The 19,504-nt window shown below is 43.1% G+C and overlaps 1 long non-coding RNA gene across 1 annotated transcript; it reads left to right on the forward strand.

The window, feature by feature from the left end:
• The first annotated feature begins 364 nt into the window (after positions 1-364).
• Positions 365-12,486, forward strand: LOC144246744 (uncharacterized). Its single transcript, XR_013340413.1, has 3 exons — positions 365-612; positions 9,710-9,793; positions 12,431-12,486. It is a non-coding gene; the product is annotated as an uncharacterized LOC144246744 (long non-coding RNA).
• The last annotated feature ends 7,018 nt before the right edge of the window (positions 12,487-19,504 follow it).

Below are 19,504 nucleotides of genomic sequence, written 5' to 3' on the forward strand. Positions count from 1 at the left end.
GCCCACCCTATGAGCAGAACTTTCTGCAAAGTGAGTTCAGGAGCTCCCAGGCAGGACAAAGGCTTCTTCAAACTATTTGAGGAAGGTTTCTTTCCTTTCCTTGCTCCACCAGAGTTCTCCTTACTGGCCTCTCTTGTGCCTTTGTCTCCCCCCACCCTTGTCAGAGCTGTGACATGCCCAGCACTCCCTGCAGTGAGTCCAGCTTCCCTCCCCGTGCTCCCTCCTGTCACCTGGGCCACCCACCCTGTCCCTGCTACTGTGGAGATGCCACAGCCAGCCCAGGGCAGCTCCTCCTGAGCCTTCCCAGGCTGTGTCCACCTGGCTGTCCCTCTGTCCTGCCCTGAAACCCCTCCAGCGTGCTGCTCCTGCTGCTCTGGCTCCTTTGGCAGCGAGCGCCAGCTCTGCGGTGGCCGTGGCCGTGCTGGAGGGACAGCTGCTGTCTGTGACAGCCTGCAGTTGTTATGCTGAGCCCAGTCAAAACAAAATGAAACAGTAATTAAGATCTATGAAATAATTGTCTCACAAAAGCCTACTGAAAAGGAGAAGCGATAATGAAAAGGCTGAAAGAAAAGGAATTGCTCGTTGCTGGGACAACTGAGAATGTAGCAGCAGGTAAGGCTGTTGCTGATGGGTTGAAAATCTGAAATGTAAATGTTCCCTCTGCTTTCAGCAAGTGCCACGAATGAATTTTTCTGCATGCCTGACCTGCTTTGTAGTCGGCTGGCGTGGGATTGTGACTTGCATGTAGCTTCATTTGCTAATGCAAACCCCAGTGTTGGTAATGCCTGACTGAGTGATGCTCCACTGCCCTTCTCAGGCTCCTGTTGGAGTGAAACACTGACTAAGATGATCTGAGCTCCTCTGTTGCTACCTGAATCCGTGTGCAACTGGGCTACTTTCAATTATAGAATAGTGAAAGCTTTGAATTCCTGCTCCAGACGAGTTATTAACGTCGGTATCACACTGTGATAAAACCACATTTTTAATCTTGCAGTACTTAAGGTACATAAAGCATCACTGCTGCTTGAGATTTACTGGCTTCCCACTGCTCAGGTTCACTTTGTCAGCAGCAGAGGAAAGTCGACTTTGAGCTCGCAGGTAAAATGGAAAGAACTGGAAGAAGTTGTTGTTCAAAGCTCTTCTGTGGGTGAGGGGAAGATTACAGAGTTAGTACAAATTGTCTGCTTTGCTTAATTAAAAACAAAACAAAAGGCAAAAACAACACCCACCCCTCAAATCTCAACAATTTATGGGATCTATAGAAACATCACTAATGGCAGGAAATGATTAAGTCTTATCTCTTTACCAGTTGAGGCTATCTTTGGGTCCTGTCTTTGGTGGATGGAATTTTGGTCTTAATGGCAAATTTGTTCCCAGGAAATGTGGGAGGAGAAGTGGTGCTTAAATCCAAGACTGTTATAGTCTGGGTATTGGAGAGCTGAGCTGAGGTCAGGCACCCTCACCTGAGCAGCCTGGAAAACTTGAGTTTTGGATTATCCAGCTTCTGCTCAAGCTCTTAAAGCTCCTTCTGCTTTTCCCTTGCTCCAAAGACTTTCTGTCAATGTGTTTTGTTTTTTTTTTTTGCTGCAGAAAGCTTTGGCTGACCCTTCTGGGGGGTTTTGCAGAGCAGAACATGAGCTGGAGCTGCACAGGAAATTAAGTCATGGGCTGCTCTGCTGGCAAGGCTTTAGGTGCTGGTAAAGGCTCAGGGAATATGTGACTGCACCAAATTCCCACTTCTGCTTCCTGCTTGGACAGTGTGGGCACAGAAGTTAATATTCCAGTGGATAGATAATTGGGTATTTCAGCACCAGCACCTTGCTATTTAGTAGTAGCATTTTATGAAATGATGCAATTTCATCACCTCTGTGTGCTTTTTTTTTTTTTGACAGCCAGTGTTAGAGCCAGACTTTGCTGCTGGAAATAGGCATTAAAACTGCTTTAATTACTCTGCTTTACCCCATGGAGGCTTCTGGGACTTTGGCAGCTTCTCTTCAGTGCAACCTAATTACTTTTACACAGGCAGCAATTTTCTCTTCACAAACCACCTGACCTTGTCAAGCAGGTTCATTGTTGACCACAATCTGCTCCCCAAACTTCCACCTCCTCAAAAAAAGGTGATTCTAAGCACAACTTTCTACACAGGAGTTAATTTGAGTTTTCCCTGGCTTGCACTAGAAGGATGTTTCCCACCAGGCAATGCAGGGAGAATTGGGCACTGGGACACTGGAGCCAGAACAAATTTATTCTCAAAACTGATTAAATTTCAGAGTCTTGGTGCAAGACATTATAACCTTGAAATATCTCAGCTATTTTCTGCAGGTTTTAGAATTTATATATTGCATTATGCAAATAGCCATCCATTTAATGGATGGACTTGTGGGCTGTGAATGTTTTTAGATCTAGTTTGCTGTAGTAAGCTGGTGTCACACAACTACAGATTTTCAGATTATTTTGTCTAAAGCAGATACATCTGGAAGAAACAGATCAGGATCTACAGAAAGTGCAGAAAAACATCAGAAACCAAAACTGAGAGAAGCTTTATGATGACCACAGCACGAGTCTAGTTTTTATCTTTGCAAAGAAATAATATATTCACAGTATCACATTGTTTTTCCTTTGAGGGAGTTTCAAACATGCTCGAGGAAGGCTCCTACTGTCTGATAACTCTAATTATCAAACTCCATCCAAAATTAACCTGGGCTGCTCTTCTGCTCTGAGGCTTTTCAATATCCAGTTGGGAGAGCACTGTGGGTGCACAGGAGCAGTGTGTTGGGAGATGGGAGCAGGAGCTCTGTGGCTCCATCACATTCCTTGGAAAAATGTCATCTACCCTGTTCATGTGCATGTTTTGGGATACAAAGGGTGACCTGAGCAGCTTGTAAAGGATGGTTTAAGTCCAGTGGCTGAGGAAGAGGGAAATTGGGGTTTCTTCATTCCCTGTGTTGCAGGACTGGATGGAGAGGGAAAACTCTGGAAAGCTCAGCTTCAAAACAGAACTCAAGTTTCCTGAGTATGACATTTTAATCAATAGTTTTGCTGGGTGCCTCCTGTGAGCAGCTGCACACATCTATCTCCACCCTCTTGGGAGTCACATTCATTCCACACTTCCACAGTGCCTGGCTGTGTCATCATGGTGCTCCAAAAATTATGTACCCACAGGCACTTTAGTTTGCTTATTCCTGCATTCCAGGCAAGCTAATATTAATTATATCTGGGCTCTAGTTAAACACTGAGTGCTAAATTCATAATTCATAAGTGTCAGAGGCCCCTAAATTTGCTGCAGCTCCCCAGCATTAATTTGGGGAGCACCCTGATTAACATTTTGTCTGGCAGAAAGGAAGCAGCTTGTCAACTCTTTGCCTCATATGTGGGACAGGTAATGCTTTGCTCCATGCACAGGCTGCCAAGCTTAATTTAAATTTACAGGCATTAAATTAATATCTGCGTGGCTGCAACCATCAGACCAAAATATTATTTGAGAATTTTAACTTGGAAATAAAAGATGCATTTGAGTAGACATGTGTCTGTGTGTTTGGGCTTTCCAGGGGGGAAATCCTCAGTGGGTGAATCCAGAGCCCCTTGGCAGCCCACTTTTGTAAAAAAGTGATAAATTTTATCCAGGCCTGTATGGGATTTCATGGTTTTTTACAACCCCCAGAGCATTATTTTGCTATGGCTACCCCACAAAACCCTGTTACCAATGCAGGATGTGCTTTAAACTCTGTGTTCTCTCTTATTTAATATTCTATTGTATTTTTCTCTGTTTTGGAAGAGGTTTGTTAGGCAAGGATTCAGAATATCTTGGTGCATGAGAGAAATATTTGAGTGTTTAGTTGTCCACTCTACCCCTTTACTGGATTTTATTCACTCTATTACTGAGTAGCAGGATAGAAGGAGCATTTGTGCATTTAATTTTTTTTAGATTCACTGCTATTATTCAATAAATTATATTCATTTGTAGTATTGATAAATTAAGCCAGCAAAATACACAGATTTGAGATTCCAGATTCGTGTTCTTCCAGGATCAGAGCAAGTTCCTGGATTTATAGTTGCTAAAGGATAAAGTGATGCCACGGGGTAGACAAGGCACGTGCTCTAATGCATTGTTTGGTCCAAATAATATCTTGGACATCAGTGCTCAGGATTTTTCTTTGCATCTGAGTGTTGCCAGTGGCATTAGCCAGAAATCGACCCTGCCTGAGGATGTGCTAATGGCTGGAAGGGGTGAATGAGAAGGGATGCTGAGCAGGGTGCACTGGGATCACAGAGAGAGCAGCCACAGGAATTCAGGCATTTCCCTCCTGTCCCGGGATAAACCCCAAGTGTCTCTAACTGCTGCAATTTCCTTGTAGCCTTTGCTTTCTTTTTAGTCCCACCGTGGGGATGGCTGGCTGTAGTTTCAATCTGCTCTTAGGAGGTTTTTAAGAAAAACAGAGTTTCTTGGGAAATCCCCCCTTCTGGCTTTCCTTTGAAATGAGAGCAGCAATGATAATAACCCCGCAAAATTTTATTTCTTTTATGTTTCATTTATTGCTCCTTTGCCCAAGCCAAATTTTAATCAGTGCTCTGGGCAGAAGCACTGCTGGCAGTAAATCACAGAACATTTCCTCTGCTCTGGGGTGTTCCAGGGAGGCTGGGAACGTGAATGCCTTGGGCAACATCCCTGCCGGGGATCCAAAGGCTGATCTCCCTCCCTGTGTGAGGGTGGGACATCCTCTCCAGCCTTGCCAGACCCGAGTTTAACGAGGCACAGAAACTCTCCAAACCTCTCAGAGCCATGAGAAGGGCTCTTGGAAGTAGATGCTCTCCCAGCACCTGAAGGATGAAGGCTTTGGGGTGGAGATGGACACCTTGCCTTTAAAGGCTTGGGCTTTCTTGGCTCCCTGAATTGTCCCTGATTCCAAGCACAGAGCAGCTGCCCTGCCAGGACTGTGGCTCCCATGGCATCTGTTAAATTCCTTCTTTCACCTCTGGCTCCAGACAGAGCTGGTTTTGGGGGCTCATTTATCCTTTTGGGTGGGTGGTGTTAAATCATCCCATCCTGGAGGGAGATCCTGACTCGAGTTTTCTTCTCATATTGCTATTTCAGAGGAAATGAAAGTTCCTGGAGAGAGTTTTAAACCTGGCTAATGCACAGTGCCCAGCTCCTCAGTCTCCTTTTTAAAGACAGTGAAGGCTGCCATTTGTGTTAAAAACAAGAGGGATGTGGATCTCCAGGTTTCAGTAAATTATTCCTGTCACTTGGTCTCTGAATTCTGCATATGTGCTTCTCTGAAACTTATTAAACATATCTGAAAAATAGAAGGGAAAGCAGCACACCACAGGTCAGAGTAAATGATGTTGTTTATATTTTGTTGAGACTAGGAGAGGCAGTAAATTAGTCTGGGCTCCTCACATCAGGGAGACTTTGGATGACATTGAATATATGAGTGTCTCTCTGCAGGGGCACGGTGTGCTGCCCAATTTCCTAACTTTTATCTAATTTTGAATGAAAAGGAATGGAAGTGTGTGATGCCTATCAGCAAATTAGGACATGGATAGACAAATAACCTTGGTCTGGAGGAGAGCATGGCCTTGTGTTGGTGCTAGGGAAGAAATGGATTTTGTTCTGGTTTGTCACAATTCTCCTGTGACCTTTCATGAAGCACCACATGAGCCCAATCTTTTGTCTTCCCCTCTTTTATAGCAGCCCCAAACCACCCACTAAATGTGTTTTTTTGCCTGGTTTAGCTTTAACTGAGCTGTTTGTGGTCAGATTGGGTGTCATTGCCTTTCTTACTATTCCCACCTACTCATCCCATCTGTAGGGACAGCACAGGCAGGATCTTGCAAACACCTAGAAAAAATGGTTTCTTTTTTTTTCTAAATGTGGACCATGGAAACCACACTTAGAAAAGACACAGAGAGAAGACATAAAAAAAAAATCTGTGACTTGCCCAAAACCAACAGCTCTGGACCCTGCAGGTGTTTTCAGAATCCTTTGTATAATGGGAGACTCTTCTTTTTGCATATTATTTTTCTGAAGCAAATTGAGGACTACTTCCTGCAGACAGAGCATTCCTCCTGCTAGTTCTCCTCCTGGCTTTGGGAACTGTGCACGACCAACCCGAGCTAGATCTTTTAATCCTCAGTCTGGGATTTTGGGAACTTTCCTGAGAAAATGAATTGTGACACAATTAGTCTCTGTAACCTTTTCTATTCCTTGGTAGCAAGACTTAAATTGTATTTTAAGTGAGAAAAAGAGGGGAATATACCCTTGTTTTGGAAAGAAAGGAAAGGATTGAGTGCTTTAATCCTTGGAAATTGCTTATAACAGAGGACAGCTCCTGGTTTATTTTGTGTGTAGGTGATACATTTTTGTAAAGGTTTATTGCCTGTTTCAGACCCATCAAAGCACCTTTTGGAGGTGTCACTTCTGAGAAGGGAGCAGAGGGATGGAGCACAGCAAGGCCTCCTGCCTCCAGGCACTCCCTTACTCCAGCTCCCATCACTCATGTTAAATCCTGGCTCTCCAACATTTATCTTGCAAAATGTCCCATATTTTTCTGAAATGATTAGATTGACTAAAGAAATAGAGACCTATTTTATATGATGATACGTTGTGAAATTAAAGTTGACAGGCGATAGCCTTTTTTCTGGAGAGGCACTTTAGAGAGAAAAGTAATCAATGAAGAAAGTTCTAGGGAAATGTTAGCATAGGAATGAGTGGTTTCAAATAGTCTGCTCATAAATTCCGGCTGGACTCCAGAAGTTTGCTCACAGATAGAGGAAATGAGGTTCTGGAATGACTTTCCAATAATAATGGGAAAAGCAATCAAGCGAGTTGTGAAGATGAAATAAGTTTTGTGCAGGTAACTGTGCTTTAAAATTATAATCTTATTCATTCCCTGGGAACTTCCTCATGGGCCTGTGGAAATTCCCCTGTCCAAGTGGAAATTCCCCATTGGGAGGGCTGGGGCTCTGTTGGCAGAATTGCATCCTCTAAAGACTCTTGTTCTCTGAAGTTTCATAAAAAACTTTTCCCAAGCTTTCCAGAATCTTTATGGATAAAAAGTGGGTTGGGGTGGTCCTGGCTGGCTGCTCTCTCACTCCTCAACACATCCAGTTGTTCATGTGCTGGTGGAGGAGATGAGATATAATTAAGTTGATTTTTCTGCCATTGTGCCTTGAAGTGTAGAAAAAATTCCTTTATTTTTGAGCATTTCTAAATTTCTTCACAGTTGGCATCTCTAAAGGCCTCTGAGAGATGTAAACAGCAACATTCCCATTTTCGACATGAAAATAAACCTTGCCAGCTTGGTTGGAACTAATTTTCTAATTAATGGCTCCCTGATTTTCTCTCTTCCTTAGAAGCTGTGGTATTCCTGTGGATAACAGCACTTTTGTTGTTGTTAGGCTCGACTGGGTTATTTTTCCCTAGTGAGTGTCTCTTTTGATTTAACTGTAGACACTTAGGGAGAACAATATGGTGGAGATAAATGAAGGTGCATGAAAAATATTAATTAAAAATATAGGTCCTTGTCTCACTGGCCACAGAAGAGCAAGATGCAACACTGTTTTCTTTTAGATCCTTTCCTCACAGCCTATTAACAACCTCATATCTTTTTTTCTTTTTAAACTTTATATTTCTTTCCCCAAAGTCAGCAATGTGTTTAAGGAGTGAAAACATTCTCCTTTCAAGGTCACCCCACTCTCAGATTGACTTGACTGTTGATTGCACTTGAGCTTGTAGCTTTAACTCACATTAACCCCATTTGTTTTTAATTAAGCAATGTCTTTAGAGCAAAGACAGTCCATCACTGCTGTCAACAGGTAAATTTTGCTCTTTAATACTGAGTCTTATATTTCATTTAACAGAGATGAAGCTTTGAGGGTGATTTACTCAGACTGTAGATTTTTAAGAAGGAGTGCAAAATGTCTCACAATTTGTCACAGTTCAATATAATCAAATAACTTTCAAAGTGAATTCTGATAGAAAAAACTCACTCAGCCATAGGCCCAGCTGCATATTTTCATGTATTTCTTTGGTATCCAGTATGTACCAGGTAGAATTTCTGTTTGTTAACACTGACCCTGTCCTGTAAAGATCCTTTCAGAACTGGTGGGCTCTCTCTTCCTCTCTTCCCTTTGCTAGTGGTATTCAGAAAATCTTGTTTTGGGGTTGGCTGATCAACACATGCTTAGATCTATGGGTTGCAGTGCTTAGAAAATGGAAAACAATAAAAAAAAACAAACCCAAAGACCCACAGATTTTTGGAGTAAGCCCTGGGTTTGTGTTTTTTATCAACTTAATTTTTTCCGTTTTCTGAAGTTCATCAAAGAAGATAACATGGAGAAGGCTGTCTGGGACCAATTAGCAGCAGCACCCTGAATTAGCAGCACAGCAAATTTGGATGATCCTGGGCCAGGACCTGTTCATGATCAAAACAATTTTATCTTTTCCATTAAAGACGTGAAGTTTTCTGACTGATATGTTTTGGATGATAAGTATCATTGTATTGAAATTGTTTCCCTAATAGTGGCAGGAATATGGTATTTCTTTCCTATCCTACATTGGTTTGGGTGCTACCAACGCCATCCACTGAATCACAGAACCACAGGATGGTTTGGGATGGAAGGGGATCTTAAAGCCCATCCAATCCCACCCCTGCCATGGTCAGGAACACCTTCCACTGTCCCAGGTTGCTCCAAGCCCTGTCCAGCCTGGCCTGGGACACTTCCAGGGATCCAGGGGCAGCCACAGCTTCTCTGAGCACCTGTGCCAGGGCCTGAGCACCCTCACGGGAAACAATTCCTGTCCAATATCCCATCTAACTCTGCCCTCTGGCAGTGGGAAGCCATTCCTCATTATCCTGTCCCTCCAGCCCATTTTAAACTTTTTATTTGTATTGATTGTTTCTTGTCTGTGTTAATCACATAATGCTGATTCCTTGCATAGAGCACAATTTCTGTGCAAAGAAGCCAAGCAAGAAAACATAATCCTTTCTAAAATTTGCAACTAAAAGGGCAGTAAGGGTCTTGGAGAGTATTAAAACATTTCAGATGATATTTGGCAGCTGAAGGCATACAAATTCCTAAATCTTTCTGAATTAGTAGTGATTAGTAAATATTATACATGCATTTCTAGGGTTTTTGCCTTTTCTTTTAAGCCACTTCTGTGTTCTGACGATGCAAATGGAAATTGTGGCAGTTGTGACTGGAATGCTGATAAGTGAAGCAGGCTCTTTTAGGCAGTGGGATTCATTAGCTGGCTTTGGTTGAGCTGAATAATATCATTACTATTACATTTATATTTACACAATTAATATGCTTTGCTTTTGACGAGACAATAGAATTTCTGACATATTTATTTTTTTGCTCCTTCACTTGTTATTTCTTGGCAATGGAGTAAAATTTGCCTGTGGAGTAAATCCTTTCCATGAGGTTCTACTCAAAACATACATTTTTATTATTTTGTGTATTCTCTCCTCCTCCCCTCCTTGCTGGACTTTTTGATAATAGATTCTTGTTTTTTTCTATTGGTTCTTAGGAAAACTATTGAAAAGGAAGTCAACAATAGTAATCAAACTGAATTATAGCAAAGCTCTGGCTTTCAGCTCACAATTGCTACAGAAATTTGGCCCAATTCATTATAAACTATAGGCACATAAAAGTGAAATTCCCTTTCCTTTATTTGGCTGGTTACTTGATGTTTTCTTTCTTACAGGTTGTTTTCTGCAGGAAAATTTAACAGACAAGTACTGTCTGCCTACACAGGAGACCCCATTGTGCTTAACTTTGGGAGAAACAAGTAAGAAGTGTTTTATTCAGTTAAAATCCCAAGTGTTTTTTATTTTACTTTTTTTCCCCAATTAGCACTCTGCACCAACAGGTGTGTATTTTGCTGCCTCTCACAGCCACATTTGTAGTGCTGCTGTTGCTCTGTGCCTGCATTTGTGCTTGTTAAAGAAAAACTGCTGGAGGCTGCCTCCAACATTTCTATTGCATCCCTCTGTTTCTTCTGTGCACACTTCTGCTCATGGCTCATGGAGTCACAGGATCTCCAGATCTGGAAGGGACCCTCAAGCACCATTGAGTCCAACTCCTGGCTCAGGACACCCCAACAATCCCAGCCTGTGCATCCCTGGAGCATTGTCCAAACCCTCCTGGAGCTCTGGCAGCCTTGGGGCCGTGCCCATTCCCTGGGGAGCCTGGGCAGTGCCAGCACCTCTGGGGAAGAGCCTTTCCCTGAGCTCCAGCCTGGCCCTGCCCTGGCATAGCTCCTGCCACTCCCTGGGTCCTGTCTCAGTCACAGGGAGAAGAGGACCTTGGTCACATGTAGGTCTTGCGTTCTCACCCCAGTAGGTTTTGTATCCAGCCCCCTTCCCTTCCCTTCCCTTCCCTTCCCTTCCCTTCCCTTCCCTTCCCTTCCCTTCCCTTCCCTTCCCTTCCCTTCCCTTCCCTTCCCTTCCCTTCCCTTCCCTTCCCTTCCCTTCCCTTCCCTTCCCTTCCCTTCCCTTCCCTTCCCTTCCCTTCCCTTGTTTTGGCTCTGCACAAATGTCACCCCATGGGTAGTGCCTGCCTCTATCAATAGTGTTTGTGGTGTCTCAAATGGCAGCTCCTGGGTGTGATCACATGAAAGAAGCAGCAATAAAATCACTGTTCAGTCAGGTGGACTGGGTTACCTGCTTCATGCTGGGATTCCTCCCAAGACATTTTTGCACCACTGAAGCCAGTTGCATTTTGCTGCCTTCCCAATCTGCTTTGTTGGATTTTTTTTTTCTCCCCTCTCCTCTCTGTTCTGCTCCTTACCAAAGTCTCTGCTGAGCATTTTGTGAAGAGCATGGGTTCCTTTGGGCTACACTTCCTGCAAGGACACCTTTGGCATCCCCACCTTTGGGGCAGCACAGGGACAGCTCCAATCTCTGCCCTCTGGGACAAGGACAGAACCCAGGGAGTGGCAGGAGCTGTGCCAGGGCAGGGTCAGGCTGGAGCTCAGGGAAAGGCTCTTCCCCAGAGGTGCTGGCACTGCCCAGGCTCCCCAGGGAATGGGCAGGGCCCCGAGGCTGCCAGAGCTCCAGGAAGGTTTGGACAAGCTCCCAGGGATGCACAGGGTGGGATTGTTGGGGTGTCTGGGCAGGGACAGGGGCTGGACTGGATGATCCTGAGGGTCCCTTCCAGCTCAGGATGTTCTGGGGTTCTGTGATTCTATCCCAGCAGAGGCTGTTTGCCAACAAACATTCCCTGCTGGAGTTTCTGCACTTCCAACTCTGTCCCAAGGACAGTCCCAGAGATGCTGTGCTGACATCCTGGAGTGCACCTAGGGTTAAGATTAAGATAGATTTGTAGCCACTGTCAATATGACTTCCCAGAATCACAGAGTGCTTTGGGCTGGATGGGACCTCAAACATCACCCAGACCGGAGCAGCTGTGGCTGCCCCTGGATCCCTGCAAGAGTCCAGAGCCAGGCTGGACAGGGCTGGAGCAACCTGGGACAGTGGAAGGTGTCTGATCTTCAAGGTCCTTGCTAACACAAACCATTCCATGACTCTCTGATTCCGTTGTTCTTTCTCACAAGCCGTGTGCCACATTAAAGCAGGGACCTTCCACATCAGAAGTGTTTGAATGAAAAGCTGAGGTGGTGCTTCAGAGCCGTCACTGGAACTGTCTGGAAGGACAGGGCTGGGAACTGGGGGAAGAAGGCAGCACTGGAAGCACCACTGCTTCCTTCGGGTCCCGGACTGCACTCTGAATTCCAAAACATCTCACCCTGCAGTGCACTGTGTCTGTCTGTGGGAGGAAAAGATGAAACTGGGAGCCTTGCAGATCCCTGAGAATGGTAATCAGCCAAATTTGTGTTTTGGAGGGGAAAAGGAAGCTCTTGCTGATAAGAAAGTGTCTCTTTGATTCTAATCTCTTTCACCTGTTGAACAATTATTGATGACTTTCATTACGGGGCTTTGTTGCCGGTGCTATGAAAGGAGAATAATCAGTGCTGCATTAAGGTATATGTAAAAAGCCTGTCTCTATTTGCATGGTAATGAAGTACTACCTAAGGTGTTAGAAGGAGAATCAATAGGCTAATGAGATTTTATGCAAACAATCTCAAGTAACAACCTGGGCTCACCCTTAGATAAAAGGATTTGTTTGAAACAGGAAAATACTTATAAGGTAGGTTTTCGTTCTTAAAAAAAAAAAAATGTGGTTTTATAGCAGTGCAAATTGAAACATGAAAAAGATCTGTTTTTTTAAGTATTACAGAAAATAATTCCAATGCTGTAGAATAATGGCCTAATCAGGCTCATTCTTATTAGTCTTGTGTATCAGTTTAATTCTTTTTTTGGCGTTGATATTTAGCCTTGAGAATGAAGGGTGTAGAATTCCACAGCTGAAGGCAAACCATCCTGTCTGGAATAAAAAATAAAATACTAAATATTATTGCCTACAGCACCTCGGGTAACAGCACTGACTGTGCACTGGAGGTAGACAACTCTTTGAGTGAAGAACTGACCATCTGGGGACAGTGCTTAGACTGAGGTAAACACACCTCAGTATTCTTGAAAAATGTGTAGATTTGCTTTTTTAACTTTGTATTGGTGCCTTTCTTTTTTTTCTATTTTAATTACAATTGATTTTTGGTATCATTTAAGAACAACAGTGTTGCAGAAAACACATTTTTCAGCTGGGTTCTCAGGCTGAAAATTAAGATTTGCTGCAGATTTTGGTAGGAAGAGGGAGATGAGCTCTGTGTTTTCTTGGAAACAGAGAAGGCTGCAGGGAACTACTGTGCCCAAACCCCCTCTGGGTTAGCCTGGCTATGCCTGGGAAAAATCTGGGCAAAACTTGCTTTTTATACATTTAAACTGCTGTGTAACAAGGTACAAATGAAAAGAAATATGGGTTTGCCTGTGTGAGGCCATGTGAAACCTCACAAAGCGTGGGGTTACCCACCACATACAAAAATACAAATTGCAAACTCTGCTGGTTTATTAGAAAGACACGGGAAAAGCAGAGACACCATCGGGAATCTCAGGCAAAACCAAAAGAAAATTTAGTAAAGACAGAACTAAGTGATTTGCTTTTTTTTCTATTTTCGCATGTTGCTCAAGCATGAGAGAGAAAAGCATGTTTTTATCCAGAAATCTGCCTTCCCACCAAAAATCCTCATTCTCTTTTTGCAAGAAATAAGAGTTTTCTATATTTTCTCCAGTGCTCCTGACTGGGTTTGTATAGTAAAAAAGGTGACCCTGACTCAGGGAAGAAATGATGATGTCTGGCTCCAGATCAGAGGGCTGAAGGATAGCCTTATTAAAACTATACTATATTATATTAATATACTATTTAAAGAGATACTATACTATTCTACCTACTTATTTCTTTCTTACTTAGTTACCTAACTAACTCAAACTCGTGACTCTCTGCTGAGAGTCCAACACAGCTGGATCCATTGGTCACTGACCCCAAACAACCTTCACCAGAATCCAACCCAGCAATCACTGCAGGTGAACAATCTCCATGCCACATTCCATATGGGGAAACAAAGGAGCAGAGACAAAGATTGTTTTCTCTTCTTCTCTTTGTGCTTCTTCTGAGAGACAGAATGATGTCTCTCTGTCCAGAGAACGTGAATGTCAGAGGTTTGTTTCCACCAGGCAGCACCGTGGGTGCAGGAGGTGTCTGTCCCCAGCCAGGGACAAACTCTGATGGACTGTCATGAAAAGAACAGGGAACAGAGGAGCTTCCTGTATCCTTAAGGATGCATTTTTCCTGCCAGCTTTTCCTGCTGCTCTATTCCTAATGACTTTGGGAATGTCCAGCTCTGACATGGCAGAGGTCTTGTCCAGCCTGTGCTGTGAAGCCCTTGTGTTCCCAAGAGCTGGGGTTTTTTTTGTTTCCATGAGTGCTCAAAACTGAGTGGAGGGAAAGAGCCAAGTTATCTTCAGAATCCCAAAATTGTTTGGGCTGGAAGGGACCTTAAATCTCTTGTTCCACCTCTGCCATGGGCAGGGGCACCTTCCACTTGGTTGTTCCAAGCCCTGTCCAGCCTGGCCTTGGACACTTCCAGGGATCCAGGCGCAGCCACAGCTTCTCTGGGCACCCTGTGCCAGGGCCTGCCCACCTTCACAGGGAACAATTCCTTCCCAATATCCCATCTAACCCTGCCATCCTGCAGCTTAAAGCCATTCCCTCTTGTCCTGTCCCTCCAGCCCTTGTCCCAAGTCCCTCTCAAGCTCTTCAGGCACTCAAAGTTCTCATAAAGTCTTATCAGACCCTTCTCTCCTCCAGGCTGAACAATCCCAGTTGTCTCAGTCTTTTCTCTCAGGAGAGGTGTTCCATCCCTCTGATCACCTTTTGCTGAAGAACAGATAAATGGAATGAACTTCCACTAAAATAAAGTTGCTACTTGCTAAAATAAAGTTCATTCCTTGCTAAAAAGGCCAAGGAATCGGATTCCTTATAAGAATAAAATAGCAATATGTCCTTTCTCAGTTATCACTTCCTTATTGTATTCTTACTTTTTACTTTTGCTTTCTGGTGAAACCCAAGTTCCCTAAAATGTGGGCAGAGCAGCATTTCATGGCAGAGCACTTGTGAAAATGTCCCACAGCGAGATGTGTCTACTTTGAATTTCCTTGGGATGCTGCCAAGATGCTCTCCAAGAGGGAACAAGTGACAGGAGCACTCCTTGAGGGGAGTGGTGCTTCATTCCACTGGGAAGTGCAGGCTGTGTTTGAGAAAGGGGTTTGAACAGCCTTAACAGCTTTTGAGTAATAGCTGTGTGGTTTTTTTTTTCTGTGGGGAAGAGATTGACAAAGCTGAGGCTTCTTGATACAGGATTTCCACGCTGTTGTCTCACTCTGGGTGTTGTCTCACTGATTTCTTTTCACCCCCTTCCCTTCTTGCACGCCAGTGGATTGCAGAGCAGGTGAGATGTGCAGTGTGAGCACAGGAGTTCTGCCCTGACAGGAGGATCTCCTTGCACGAGCTTCCCAGCACCAAACCCCACACTTTTGGGAACAAAAGGCAGAATATCTGAGCTTTGTGTGCTGTGGCTGCTGGACACATTCCCATGTCCGTGGTGTCTGCAGGCAGGGAACTACATTTCCCTGACTCTCTGGGATAATGGTGGAGTGCTGATGCTTTTTTTTTTTTGGGTTTTTAGCTCAAATCTGAGTAAAATTTGAGAGAAAGCAGATGGGAGGGAAGGAGAGATTTTATCTGGCATGTTGTTTTTCCATCAGCTCTCTCCACAGTTTTTTTTACTGAAAACAATATAAGTTTTCCATTATGTATTTACTGGATTTTTAATTGAAAGGATCATTATTAAAAACCCCTGACAAGTTAAATTAGGCTCTCTGCTTTGGTTTCAACCGGTCTGATGAGAACTTGCAATATAATCTATAACTATTTATGAGTCAATTTTTTCACTGATATAAATCCCTTTTTAATTCTTCTGTGAGGTCCTTCAGTTTCTTCTACTGTGGAGCCCAAGGGAACCAGAAAATTAAAATCCAAGGCAGCGATTACAGTGAATTATAATTTTACTGTTTCCCATATGAAGAATTAGTTTCCCTCATTTCTTGTTCTTGTTACAACCTTTGTCAAGAACATAAATTATCAAAATTCTTCATTGGTTAATATTCCATGTAAATTCTAGGGGAAGTAAGACAGCGTGTCCTTTGTGCTGCACTGCTTCCTGGGCTAGATTTCTTTTAAAACAAAAGGATGATACAAAGTCAAATTCTTGCTCTTTTATACAGTGGAGCCACTGGGACATTAATTTCTTTTGTGGTCCTTAGGTGTGGAAATACCCCAAGTAGAAAGGTGTTGACAAAGGGGAAACCTGGGATGATCATGACTTGATCTGATTCCTTATACATCCTCCAAAATAAAACTGAACTTATTCTGCAGGGGTGGGGACAGAGTCAATGTTTGGCACTTGGGGAATTGGTTTAATGGAGAACATGGGGGTGGTTCTAGAATGAAGATTTGGTGATCTTAAAGGTCTTCTCCCACCTTAATAATTCCATGATGCCAGTGAACATCTAAATAACTACCAAATAGCAACCTACCCCCTACTGTTTTATCATCAGTTGGGTAAAGAATACAAAACAGTTCTTGGGGTTCCTGAACAGGGAATCTTGGTAGCTCAGCAAGGCTTTTTGTAGGTATAGAAGTCTGAACTGAGCTTTTAGTTGACCACAAAATGTCATCAGAAACTCTAGCGACAGGACAAGGAGTGATGGGTTCAAATTGAAACAGGGGGAATTTAGGTTAGATATTGGGAAAGAATTGTTCCCTGTGGTGGGAACCAGGCCCTGGCACAGGGTGCCCAGAGAAGCTGTGGCTGCCCCTGGATCCCTGGCAGTGTCCAAGGCCAGGTTGGACAGGGTTGGAGCAACCTGGGACAGTGGAAGGTGTCCCTGCCCATGGCAGGAGTGGGACTGGATGGGCTTTAAGGTCTCTTCTAACCCAAATCACTCTGTTGTTCTATGATTTCCAATCTTCAGCCATCCACATGTTTTTGTTCTGGGCTTTGAAAGAGTTTTCTATGGAAAGTTGGAATGTGAAACAAATTCCTGTACTTTTTAAATCAATAAAAGATGACCTGGGTTTTTTTTTTGGTGGGGAGGGAGTTTGATCCCCTCAGAATTTTCAGTAGTGTGTCACAGTCACAGAGTGAGGATCAGTCAAGGCCCTACACTCACCCCAATGCTCATTTGTGTTTGACACCTTGTATAGCATTGCTCCAAGCACAAGCAGAATGTTTCTTACCTCAGAACTCCAGAATCACAGAGGACCCTTATTCACACTTATTTTTAGCCCTGTCATTATTTCCCCACATCTATTACACTGTCCTTTCCTGGCCACTGTTTATTCCTTCCTCGCTGCTGTGTTCCACATTCCTCCTGGAGCAGCAGTGGCAAACCTGCCGTGCTTGGAGCCAGCTTACCCACAGCAGGCTGAGAGCCAAAAATTCATTCTTGTGCTGCATTTGCCAATAATGACATGTGAGGAGCTGAGGGGAGAACAACCTTCCCAAGCTCTTCTGCAGGGACTCCAGATCATTTCTGGGAGACGTTTCAGGGAGCCTCGAGTGCCATTTCCAGAGCATTTCTCAGTGTGGGCACGCAGTCGGTTTTATGGGAAGCACAGTACAGCTGGAGTTGAGGGATAATGAAGAACAATTGTGAGTGAGGGACAGCTCATAGAGCACCATAAACCCTTTAATTTCTAAGGCACCGGTTCTAATATGATCGATTTATTGAAAATAATCTATTTTAGATGGGGAGGGCAAAAATCTTGAAGAATTTTAGAATCCTTCTGGGGTTTCAAGATGTGAAAGCACAGAGTAAGTGCCTATATATTTTTTCCAGACTGGAAAATGTGGGCAGGATGATTTTTCACTGAACTGGGGACTTCTACAGCAGTGCCATAGCTGATTTTTTGTGTGTTTTGTTCTGTGTGCATGCTTATAAGTTTCCATGAACAGCCTTGTTTTCCACAATCCCAGTGAGCAAATTTTACTTGTGAAGCAGTCAGCATTTAATCCAAAATAGTTTTATGTATATGTGAAATTCCTACAGAACAAAATTCTTTCTGCTTTGTAGACTAGATGGTTATTGGTATCTCCTTATTATTCTGCTTGAGAACTTTGATAATAACATTTGTATCTCTAAGTCCAGGGATTTAATTTTGGAGTAGTATTGAAAGGAAAATCAATGTACAAGTTATGTTGTAGCTCAGTAACAACCAGTATTTTAAATTATTAATGATATGAAGTTGAAAAATCTTATTTCATGAAAGCCTTTAACATAAGAGTTAAAAATAAATTAGTGTAAGGGGGGTGTTTCAAAGAGTAAGAGATAGAAAAATCACTTCCAAGGAGATGCAGAGCAAGGGATTTCTTTGCTAATATGGAGAGTTCCAAACAGGTGCAGAAACTGGGAGTGCAGAAACACTTTCTCAAGTGGAAATAGAAACATACTATAATTATTTTACCTTTGTCTTAGATAAATTCTCCTGTTTGGGCAAGAACAGATGTTAAAGAGTATTTCTGTTCTTTCCCTAATTGTGTTGTTTGTTTGTGGCTTCTTACCTTGTAGGCCTGAGAGTAGAGTGAGAATAATAAGGGGAAAATAAAGGAAAAAAAATCCTAAAAATGAATCTTTCCATGTAACAACAAAAATTCTCTGCCAATTACTCAGGCACAGACACAAATTAAACTACAGATTTTCTTCTGAGGACATGCTGCTAAAGAATAAACCTGAATTATTGAACCAAAACCAACCACCCCAGGAGCAGGATAATTTTCACATACAGTACATAGATGTGTCAGGCATATTTATTGTTCTTTATATCCTCTGATTTAATTTCATAGAGAAATCCTAACAGAACTCTATAGATCTCTCTCTCAGCTGTCTCTGTAGAGATCTCACCTCTGAGCCTCACCATATTTTCATCAAAGGCTATGGAATAATGCGGTTTTCACACGACTCATTAGGATATGTGGGGTTTTTTTCACATTCTCTTTAACTTTGTGATGGGTGAAACTCAACTCAGTTTGGGACCTGCCTTGGGTCTGGAGTTTGGAATTGGATCCAAGTGAAAATCTACAGCTTGACCAGGCTCAACTGCTTCAGATGGACTTACCTAGACTGCAATTAAAACAAAAAATAATTGAAAAGTCTTTACTCTTTATTGCAGCCACAAATCCCAAAGTTATTTCAAAACTAAAACCTGTTTGTTTTTTCTGTTTTTTCTTTCAGCTGCTGTCTCATATGCAATTCTAGCATATCACAAAGCATTTCCTGAGGAATTCAGTCTTCTCAGCCTGCCCTGCTGCTCTCTCTCCAGGTAGGTTTCTGCAGCTTCGTCCTGTGATAATATTAGAATTAGCTCCTATTTCCAACCAGATTAGTTTCCTGTGAAATTTATCTCCAAAGCTCTTGGTTTTTACTTTAAAGTGATGCATAAATTACTGTTTCCCTCCTCAAGTGAGACTTCCTTTTCATCCATCAAAACAAATGCGTCCACTGCAATTCCTTCAAAACACCATCCTGTTCCGCTTGGTAATGATCACTTTCAGTTTCCATAAAAGCAGAGAAGAATTCCAGGTGCCAGGGATGCTGATGAGAGATTTGTAATCCAGTGGAAGCAAGATTGGAGAGTTCTCTGACAAAAGGAAGGGAGAACTCTCATTTTCACTACATGAAGTCCTTGACAGCAGTTTAATAGATATGGCTCAGCTGGGAAAATAACACAAAGGACCATGAGGAGCTCTCTTCCTCCCTACTCGTTGATGTCTGGGGGTTCAAAAGGTCAGGGTGACCTGGAGATCATAAAGAGTCTTTGCTCCCCTAGCCTGACACAGCCAAAGAAGGAGCCTGGAATGAGTCTGATTGCACTTTCAAGGTTGTTTATTTCTTCTTATTTATAACATTCTTTCTCTGACCTGCCGAGCTCCATCCAGAAAGGAAGCCATGGCAGTCTGTCCTCGAGCTTCGGGCATCTCCCACCT

Source organism: Lonchura striata, chromosome 9 (assembly GCF_046129695.1).
Source record: "Lonchura striata isolate bLonStr1 chromosome 9, bLonStr1.mat, whole genome shotgun sequence".
Taxonomy (NCBI): domain Eukaryota; kingdom Metazoa; phylum Chordata; class Aves; order Passeriformes; family Estrildidae; genus Lonchura; species Lonchura striata.